At 38.7% G+C, this 9,744-nt stretch overlaps 1 pseudogene; it reads right to left on the bottom strand.

Annotated features, from left to right (window-relative positions):
* Positions 1 to 5,381: 5,381 nt before the first annotated feature.
* Positions 5,382 to 6,301, bottom strand: LOC111549960 (annotated as a pseudogene).
* Positions 6,302 to 9,744: the final 3,443 nt, after the last annotated feature.

Below are 9,744 nucleotides of genomic sequence, written 5' to 3' on the forward strand. Positions count from 1 at the left end.
ACCCTAGAAAATTCCGTGATTAATTAACATACTTTCATTTTGCCCAAAAGTTCTTAACTGCAGCTTTCTGTTCCACATTACTTTATACTCTTAACCATCTTCTCCTGCTTTGCTAAAATTATATATAATGCAAAATTGAGATTGATGTAAAAATACATTTTGTTTCTTGATTAATGATCGTGCCTTACATATTTAAATTCAATTTATACAATTAAAAAATTAACAATTTTTCTTAAATTCAGTTAACATTTTGTGATTTAACTTTGAGGATAATGACTGTAGAAAAATAGTTTTCAGATCAAATCATTTATGAATCATCTGAGGACCTCAGAATTCTTTCTTTAGAGATTTTGCATCAGCGGCTGTGGGGCTAAGAAACCTGAATTTTTTAGCAAGGTGCTAGGCAGTTCTGGTGCAAGCAACTTAGTCGTCCCCACAGCCTTTAAGAAACACTGCAATAGAGAAAGGCCGGGTGCGGTGGCTCACACCTGTAATCCCAGCACTTTGGGAGGCCGAGGTGGGCGGATTACTTGAGGTCAGGAGTTTGAGACCAGCCTGGCCAACATGGTGAAACCCTGTCTCTACTAAAAATACAAAAATCAGCCAGGCATGGTGGCAGATGCCTGTAATCCCAACTACTTGGGAGGCTGAGGCAGGAGAATCACTTGAACCCGGGAGGCAGAGGTTGCAGGGAGCCAAAATCACACCACTGTACACTAACCTGGACAAGAGCGAAACTCTGTCTCGGAGGGAGGGGGGTAGAAATATCAAGAAGGGGTGGAGAGGTGGGGAATGACATCTAACAAATGCCATATTCAGTGTACCCAATAGAACTGAAAGAAAAAAAATCAACATTCCTACAGTCATGTCTCATTGTTTCTTATCAAAACGAACACTGTAGTTTTAAGTTTATAAAAATGAAAAATGATATTTGCATAGTCTGACAGTAAGATATTTTTAGCAAATATTATTTTATAGCTGTACAATTTATCTGACCATTCACTTAAGTAGTATAGCAGGGAAGAAAGAACAATAGTAAGATCCAGTCAGGTATTTTTGTTGTATTGAATTTGGTGACATGATATAAACTAGATACAACTAGAAAGTAGGTTAGAAGATTTTTGGCCAGGCGTGGTGGGTCACTCTTGTAATCTCAGCACTTTAGGAGGCTGAGGTGGGTGGATGACTTAAGTCCAGGAGTTGGAGGCCAGCCTGGGCAACATGACAAAACTCTGTACAAAAAATACAAAAATTAACCAGGCATGGTGTCACATAGCTGTACTTCCAGCTACTTGAGAAGCTGAGGTGGGAGGATTGCTTGAGCCTGGGAGGTCGAGGCTGCACTGAGCTGTAACCATGCCTCTGCACTCCAGCCTGGGCAATAGAGACCCTATGTCAAAAAAAAATTTTTTTAATAGTAGTGTTGTTACTTAAATAGAACTTCTAGTGTCTTTTTTTAATAAGCCCTCCCACAGACACACACACACACACACACACACACACACACACCCCTTCTTACGGAGGAATATATTCAAGACTGTGGGAAATGCATATGCTTCTGTTTTTGAGAAATATGCATGACAGAAAATAATTATAATTTGCCTGAATGATTTTTAATTTAATCATAAGTTGACTAAAATAGGTTTGTGGCTAAATTAATGTGTTCAGAAGCTGATTTTATTGAGTTAAACTTTCGCTGAACTTTATTAAAACCCTTGCAACAGAAATTAATCTTAAGAAATGAGGAAATGGAAAGGTTAATTTACATTAAGTGTACTCAAGAAGAAAAAATGAATTTAAAACAGTTGTTATCCCGGAGTCTGTAGATTTTTGTGCATCAAATATTCATTTTTTCCAAGTTACAACTTTATTTGTAACTTGTATGCATAAACATTTGCTCCAAAATCTGGTATTACTTTTTTGTTTCAATTCCAAAATCAACATATATGAGAAATTTTATATAGAAACTTAATTTATAGCATTAAAAATGTATTACCCACTACAATGTGGCCTGGGTGACAGAGAGACTCTGTCTCCAAAAAAAAAAAAAAAAAGAAAGAAAGAAAAAGTGTTACATCTTATGAGAATTGAAATTCCAGAAAGTCCAAAATTTCAGAATACATTTTTTTGAAGAAGAGTTGATATTGTCTGTTTGTAAGTTGTATGAAATAACAATGACAGGTAGCAAAAGTTAGGTATGAGCATAGCTAGTAAGAAAGCTTTTTAGAAAGCATTAGTTTGTGAAAATGTTGGTTAAGTTGTATGTTTATAGTTATGATGCATTTTTGGCCCTGGAAAACTCCAAATTATTTAGTATGCTTATGGAGTTATTATTTGCTTTATTTGTTTTTAAAAAAGCATTTAAAAATATTGCTGTGAATTAACTTTAGATGCTTGTAAACTTTGTAAACATTCAGTTTTCTTACTTAAAAGTATATTTTTAGTTGGATACCCATTAAAAGAGGCAAAGAACCTTTACCACATATATTTTAAAGTTTCGGGAATTAAGGCTGAGCTGTTTCAGTACCAATTATAATCTTGTAGTAAATTAAATGGATGAGTTTAAAGCTATCAATATTTTCTTATGTATTTTTCTTTTGGCAAATACTAACAAAATAAAAGTTATACACAATACCTTAGGGTATAATTGTTATTAGATTCTCATGACAGGTCTTCTCAGATTCTCAGTCACATTCAGTGGTGGAATGGTGGCATGTGTCATGGTTAAGAGCCAAGGCTTCGGAATGAAACTTGCCTTAGATTTGGAAAAAAGTACTTAACTTTCTTAAGCCTCAAAGTCCTTATCTGTAAAATGGAATAAGCAGTTATCTGAGGAGCAAACGAGGTAATATCTATAAATTTGTAGCACAGAGGTGGGCCAATATAAGTACCCAATAAATGTTAGTTGTTACTGATGGCATTGCTGCTTTTCATGGTTTTATAACAGTTGTACCGGGTGAAATTTCTGAAGTCCTACCTCACTTGTTTGTGGGACAGAATCACTTACGGAGAATAGTTTTGGTAAAATTTTCTTTTCCCGTAGTTTTTCTGCTTTTATTAGTTTGAAAGATTGCCTGTGTTTAGCTGTTTTCCTTATCCTGAATTAGAAGTAGAAGGCTACAGTTCATTTAGTAGTAGCATCGTAAAGAGGAGCTTCCTGTAGCTTGGTCTCCTTTAGGATATATACGGTATCCTGCTGGTCCTGGTTTTTGACAGTGAGTATTTCAAATGAGGCAGACCCCGGTGAGATATTTTCCAGCCAGCTTGACGCCCTGTTAGGGCAGGCAGAGTGGGGTTTTGCTCTCCTGACATGCCCCAGAGAAGATGGGGGGTGGTGGAGCTACTATCTTCACAACAGAAGATCTTTTAGAGAATTCCATTGTCAGCAAATTATTAATTTTTACGTATAGTTTTTTTTTACATTTACATAGAGATGCTTATATTTAATCTTAAAAGGTAGTCCTATGTAGTTGTATCAGAAACCAAAAGCGCTCTTTCAGACCACTTTTATTAACTCAGATATTATGAAAGGAATCACTGAAGGATATGAAAGCTCAAATAAGATTAAAAAGTGCTTTAATACTGCTGCAGAAGTCTCAGTTCAAGAGCAGGCAATAGAATGTAGAGAATGTTTACCTTATGACTAGATACAGCCTCCCAAGAAAACCTGGATCCTGCAGGGCAGCTGGTCTTCACAGTTCCTGCTGGGACTACAGTTGCTGGGAGTCATTCAATCACTTTTCTCTTTTAAAGGGAGTTAAGCACAGGTAAAGGAACTCTCCTAGCAAAGATCTTAATAATCTCTTGATTGTCAATGTCTATGGAGGCTTTTTAGTCCTTCCTTTGCTTCTGCATTCTTGACTCTTGGCTAAGATCTTTCACCTATTCTCTCCTAATTCTCCTGTCTTTCTGAATGGGCCATTCCAATGTTCCTCTACTTCTTCCTGTCACCAGTGTTGGTGTTGCCTATGGTTCTGTTGTGTGCATTTCTGATATGTATAAACATTCTGGGGAATCTTATTGACAGATTTCACAATTACTGAAACATTGTCAATTCTGGCCTCGATCGCTATGTTAAATCTAGTCCCTATCTCCAACTTTATGGTCCTTTTTTTTTTTTAGCTATACCATATTGTCTCAAATTAAACTTGTTAAACTGAATGCATCATTTTCATCACTACCACAATCCTCTAATTGTCTGCCCCTCTAAAGGCCATCTCTTCCTGCTGTGTTTTCTGACTTTGTGAATGGCACTATTGTCTAGCAATTTAGGTCAAAACCATGACTAGTATTAGATACTTTCCTCTCCATCAAATCTTTTTCAATCCTGTTACCCTACTGCTACTGACTAGGCCTGGGTACTGTCAATGCTTATATAATAAAGGCTGGTACCTTAACCTGGATTTTAAGCTTGTGGGCAAGAACACATGAAACTATGAAAAAATGGGCTGTATAAAGGGTATTAAGTGCCACTCTCTGTTGAACTGTTTGATGAAACTGGCTTTAGTGATCCAGAAGAAGCCTTACATTTGAATGCATTCTGTTCTTTCAAAACTGCTGCTAACCAATTTTCATGTTTATTACCATTTGCTGCTGCTGGAAAAAAGTTAGGAGCTACTATGTTTTACTCATTTGATCTTTGAATAATAGCAGCAGCACAAATCCCAGGATTCTCAAAGCAGTTCCAACCACAACAAACCAAAAACTAAACTACAGAGAAATGGGAAACAGGTGTGTCTGGTTTAATAAAAAGGGAAAGGATCATCAGGTGGCCACATCCTTTCCTTGTCATTCATATCCCCAACCTCCAGATCCCTTCTACTCTCATAAGTTTGAATACAGTCAAGGTTAGTTGGGTAAAAAACTGATGTTGATTATGACTAAAAAGAGATACAAAACTCAGCATCTCCTTCGTCAAAAACAAAGGTTGAGACACTTCATAAGAAAAAAACTAAAATATTATTATTATTATTATTAGATGGAATCTCGCTCTGTCACCCAGGCTGGAGTGCAGTGGTATGATCTCGGCTCACTGCAACCTCCGCCTCCCGGGTTCAAGTGATTCTCCTGCCTCAGCCTCCCGAGTAGCTGGTACTACAGGCGCCTGCCACCAGGCCTGGCTAATTTTTGTATTTTTAGTAGAGATGGGGTTTCACCATATTGGCCAGGCTGGTCTCAAACTCCTGACCTTGTGATCCGCCCACCTCAGCCTCCCAAAGTTCTGGGATTACAGGCGTGAACCACCGCGCCCTGTCAAAAAACTAAAGTATTCTTATAGCTAGCTGGGGGAGATCTTAATTCTTCCACATAGACAGATATCCTCACATCCACAGGAGGCCATGTGGACTAAAACCAAACTGAGTCCATTACTCATGCCCTCCTCACCAGCTCTTGTGGCTCTTCTTAGACCTTTCGGGAGACTTTGAGTATCTCCCGTGTCTGTGACTACGGTGATGACCTGGGGACTTGGAATGGGATCTGTGCCGCCAATCTCGGGACCTGCTGCGGTGACGTCTTGGACTCTTGCTCCGATGCCGTTGTTGGCGGGGGGCGGGGTTTCTCCTTTTGGGAGATTCCGCCTTCTAGGAGAGCGACTCCTACTCCCCTTCTGTAGCGCAGCGTGGGAGAGCGACCGGGCTAGTCCAAGCCTCCGGAGCTTCTCCGGCGGTGATCAGGTGATGGCGCTCTTTCCGACGTCTCATCCTCCTCTTCTTCCTCTTCACTGGACTCCACATCATCCATGTCCTCTTCCAGAGCACTAACTCGAGGCTGCAGCTGCTCAGCTTCCTCTAATACCTAGCGTTTCTGCAGCCGGAGCAGAATGATATCACAGACTCTCTCACTGTGCAATAGTTCATCAATAAACTCATCAACATGCATCAATTCAAACCCTCCATTTTGGTTCTGGCTCTTGATTTTTCAATAGTCTATACAAAGGCTGCAAGTACTTGTAGCCATCAACTGCAGTGCCTGTCAGCCTCATGTAAAATGCCCCCAGCATGCGGACATACTTGAAATCTTCATTTTTGATAAACTCTACAGTGATATCCTTCTCGGGTTGAATTTGAAGCATCTTCAAGGTTAAACACAGAAAGCGTGTTGGTTTTATGTTGCCACCATAGATGCCACCCACAAAACTTAATTCCATGGCTCTACAGACTACAAGCTCAGCCGTAAGTCCAAAGCACTGCTCTTTCCAGTACTCGGACTCATAGATTCGAGTTCAAATGATCTTCTCTGCCAGATATTGAGAGTTGGTGCCGTGGGTGCTGTGCGCATCCTTCACTGTACGGCTAGCCATTTTAGAATCTTTTATGTAGAGTATTAATTGAAGAATATAAAAATTTTATAGCTTTCTCAAATGCAGAGTTCCTTAATCAGAATACGATGAAATAATTTCATTCAGAAATGCTTCATTAATCTGCCATTGTTAGGAATAAGATGATTTTTTAAAAAACTTAAGCTCATTATCCTAAGTCCCTTTTTTAAAAAAAATGAGATATGGCCGAGCACGGTGGCTCACGTCTGTAATCCCAGCACTTTGGGAGGCCGAGGCGGGCGGATCACGAGGTCAGGAGATGGAGACCATCCTGGCTAACACAGTGAAACCCCGTCTCTACTAAAAACATACAAAAAATTAGCCGGGTGTGGTGGCGGGCACCTGTAGTCCCAGCTACCCAGGAGGCTGAGGCAGGAGAATGGCGTGAACCTGGGAGGCGGAGCTTGCAGTGAGCCAAGATAGGGCCACTGCACTCCAGCCTGGGCGACAGAGCGACACTCTGTCTCAAAAAAAAAATTAAAAAAAAATAAACAAATAAATAATAAAAATTAAAATAAAAAAACGAGATGTAAATGTCTTTGATTCTCAATGCTATGCAAAATATGGATTATAAATTATCTTCTATCATTTCTAATCTGAAAAAAACAGAGACCAAGCTGCTTAGAATTGATTGAAGTCAAAGGGTTCAGCTGTTGTGGTTTTGAATGAGGCAAGTTCACTGGTTTTAATGGGAACATTGACGCCTCTACAGGCTATTCAGAAAGGACAGAATTCAAACAATACAGAATAACACAGGGTAAAACAATGTCAATGCCTCTTCAGTTATTCCCTTTGCCAAATAGGGCATCAATAAAACTTTGGTGTCCTTCTAAATCTTTATAAAATACTCATTCATTCTTTCCCTTTACACACACACACACACACACACACACACACAGAGGGATAAATACATGGAAATAATCTATACATATTTTGTGACTTTGCTATTTTGCTTGAACAGCATCTTGGAGATTTGTGTGTGTATGTACGTATATGTACATGCTTTTTCATAATATATACTTCTCTATTGATGGACATTTTGTATTTTTAGTAGAGATGGGGTTTCACCATATTGGCCAGGCTGGTCTCAAACTCCTGACCTTGTGATCCGCCCACCTCAGCCTCCCAAAGTGCTGGGATTACAGGCATGAGAAATCACACCCGGCCAAAAATAGTATATCGGTACATAAAACAACCGTGTCATAATAAAATGGGGATCATAGTAACATCAAGATTTGATTTTTATCTATTCATTGAAATTTATTATGTACAGGCCATGTATTCTTTATCTCATTTGAAAATAACAATTAAATGAGGCATACGCTACCGTAATAAACATTTAACCAAGGAATAATCAGTATCAGGTTAAGTAACAGGCCCAAGTATGTTGTATCTTTGTGCAGCTGAAGGCGCATACGAGAGATTCCTAAGTGTAAAATTAATAGATTGAGGGGAACACACATTTTAGATTCTGGTAGATGCTGCTAGTTGTACTCCTCCCACAAAAACTATATCAGTTTAATCCCAGCAGCCAGGTATGAGAGCACATTTCCCCATATTCTCACACTAAATAGTGTAAATCTTTTTATGTTTTTCCAATTTGTATTTACTTGATTATTAAAATTGAACCTATTTTCATGTGCTTATTGGTATTATTTGTATTTTTTTATTATACTTTAAGTTCTGGGGTACATGTGCAGAACGTGCAGGTTTGTTACCTAGTTATACACATGCCATGGTGGTTTGCTGCACCCAACAACCCGTAATCTACATTAGGTATTTCTCCTAATGTTATCCCTCCCCTAGTCCCCCATCCCGTGACAGGCCTCAATGTGTGCTGTTGCCCTCCCTGTGTCGATTTCATTGTTCAACTCCCACTTATGAGTGAGAACATGCAGTGTTTGGTTTTCTATTCCTGTATTAGCTGAGAATGACGGTTTCCAGCTTCATCCATGTCCCTGCAAAGGACATGAACTCATCCTTTTTATGGCTGCATAGTATTCCATGGTGTATATGCACCACATTTTCTTTATCCAGCCTATCATTGATGGGCATTTGTGTTGGTTCCAAGTCTTCACTGTTGTGAACAGTGCTGCAATAAATATACATGTGCATGTGTCTTTATAGTAGAATGATTTCTAATCCTTTGGGTATATGTCCAGTAATAGGATTGCTGGGTCAAATGGTATTTCTGGCTCTAGATCCTTGAGGAATTGCCACACTGTCTTCCACAATGGTTGAACTAATTTACACTCCCATCAACAGTGTAAAAATGTTCCTATTTCTCCACATCCTCTCCAGCATCTGTTGTTTCTTGACATTTTAATGATCGCCATTCTAACTGGTGTGAGATGGTATCTCACTGTGGTTTTGGTTTGCACTTCTCTAATGACCAGTGATAATGAGCTTTTTTTCATATGTTTGTTGGCCACATAAATGTCTTCTTTTGAGAAGTGTCTGTTCATATCCTTTGCCCACTTTTTGATGGGGTTGTTTGTTTTTTTCTTGTAAATTTGTGTAAGTTCCTTGTAGATTCTGGATATTAGCCCTTTGTCAGATGGATAGATTACAAACATTTTTTCCCATTCTATAGGTTGCCTGTTTACTCTGATGATAGTTTCTTCTGTGATGCAGAAGCTTCTTAGTGTAATTAGATCCCATTTGTCAATTTTGGCTTCTGTTGCCATTGCTTTATGTTTTAGTCCTGAAGTCTTTGCCCATGCCTATGTCCTAAGTGGTATTGCCTAGGTTTTCTTCTAGGGTTTTTATGGTTTTAGGTCTTACTATTTGTATTTTTCCTGTGAATTGCTCTTCCATGTTGTTTGCACAGTATTCTCTTGGATGATGAGTCTTTTTAAAATTATTTGTAAGTGCATAGAGCAGTTACATACATGCGTTTTTTGTCACGTATGTTGCTTTCCATCAGGTGCATGTGTCTGGCTTTGTTTATGATGGCTTTTGTCTTACAGGACATTCAAATTTTTGTGTACAAAATTCTAGTCTTTTCCCTGGTTTTATGTTTTGCTTAGAAGACCTAGGAACCTCCAAATCCTAAGTACACTCTTTTCTATTTTCTTCTTTTATGGCTTGTCTAACTTTCTTTTCATTTGAAATTTTGATTGTTCATGGCGTAGCATAGAAATCTAATTGTATTTTTGCCTGCATTGATTTCAGAGTATGCTAGCAGCATTTATTAAATAGACCTTTCTTTCTTCCACCAAAATGAAATGCTGCCTGTGGTATATACCAGGAGCCCTTTTCATTTCAAGGTTGCTTAGATATACAATCACTATTTTAAGACCAGGGAAAGGAGTCTCTGGACTGTTACACATGCAGGGATTTGTGTACTTTCAGCCCCCACTCTTCTCTTCTCTTCTCTTCTCTTCTCTTCTCTTCTCTTCTCTTCTCTTCTCTTCTCTTCTCTT

The sequence above is a fragment of the Piliocolobus tephrosceles genome, chromosome 9 (assembly GCF_002776525.5).
Source record: "Piliocolobus tephrosceles isolate RC106 chromosome 9, ASM277652v3, whole genome shotgun sequence".
Lineage (NCBI taxonomy): Eukaryota > Metazoa > Chordata > Mammalia > Primates > Cercopithecidae > Piliocolobus > Piliocolobus tephrosceles.